The sequence below is a fragment of the Acomys russatus genome, chromosome 21 (genome assembly GCF_903995435.1).
Source record: "Acomys russatus chromosome 21, mAcoRus1.1, whole genome shotgun sequence".
Taxonomy (NCBI): domain Eukaryota; kingdom Metazoa; phylum Chordata; class Mammalia; order Rodentia; family Muridae; genus Acomys; species Acomys russatus.
In genome coordinates this window covers 28,229,616-28,230,696 of record NC_067157.1, presented here as the reverse complement: position 1 = coordinate 28,230,696, position 1,081 = coordinate 28,229,616, and the positions used below count along the sequence as shown (strand labels likewise).

Genomic DNA, 1,081 nt, shown 5'->3' with positions numbered 1-1,081 from the left:
GGAAACTTTAAAAAGGAAACCTCTCAAAGCCGGGGTACTAAGCAATATTAGTGAGAACAAGCCAGATTTCAGAACCCATCAGTGGCAGTAGTCTGCAATTATCCCCTTAGTGATCTGATTCAGAATTATCTTTGCTTTTTGCCCTGGCTTCCTGGCCACGGGTGATTGGATCAGGAGTTAGCATTTCATCCGAGAACTGAATGGAGAGGGTAACCTGGAGTCACTAGAGAGTGCTCACAGTCGCCAGCCACACTTAGCCATAGCTACCAGAGACGACGGTAGTCAATAGGCCTTACAAATGGTAAAACACTCACAGACAGAGGAATATACTAACAAGAGCTTCCCTGGGGGCGGGCCAAGCGGTGCCCAAGATGGCTGCTCCCAGCTACCTTTGCTACCTTCGTTTCCTTAGGCTAAGTGAGGAATGGCCAGTGCACAAGAGCAAACAGGGCCAGGACTTGGACACTCGCCTACGGCAGCGGGTAGCACAAGCCTTTCAGGAGGGAGAGAACACCCAGATTGCAGAAGCCAAGGCCTGTGATCAGGTGTATGAAAGCTCAGCACGACTGCACTCAAACACAAGTACCGTCGACCCAGAGACACCAGTTGCAGTGACCTGTCTGTGGAAGAATACAAGCTACTCCTGTCCACAGGCACTTTGGAAGAGTTTCAAGAGATGAATAAGAGCACATGGAAGAAACTACAGGAGAAATTTGCACCCACAAGGCCAGAGGAAAAGCATAAAGCTTGAGCTCCGGTCTTGTCCCACCCACATACCTGATCTTCTGATGGTCATCAATAAAACTGTCCGCCTCTCCCTCAAAAAACCAAAACAAAAAACAAAAACAAAAACCACTAACAACTATGGTACACAGCTGTAATCCCAAGGCAACAACAAAGTGCAGCCAAGAAAATCACAAGACTGAAACCATTGCAGAGGCCACATAGCAAGGTCCTGTTTTAAATAAGAAGTGTAGACCAGTTATGTACCACCTTTGCTCTCCGTTCTTTCTTTCTTTCTTTTCTTTTTTTTTTTTTTTTAAGATTTATTTCTTTATTATTATGTATACAATGTTCTGCC

The 1,081-nt window shown here is 45.7% G+C and overlaps 1 pseudogene; it reads left to right on the top strand.

Annotated features, from left to right (window-relative positions):
* The first annotated feature begins 371 nt into the window (after positions 1 to 371).
* On the top strand, positions 372 to 751 carry LOC127205033 (ubiquinol-cytochrome-c reductase complex assembly factor 2-like; annotated as a pseudogene).
* Positions 752 to 1,081: the final 330 nt, after the last annotated feature.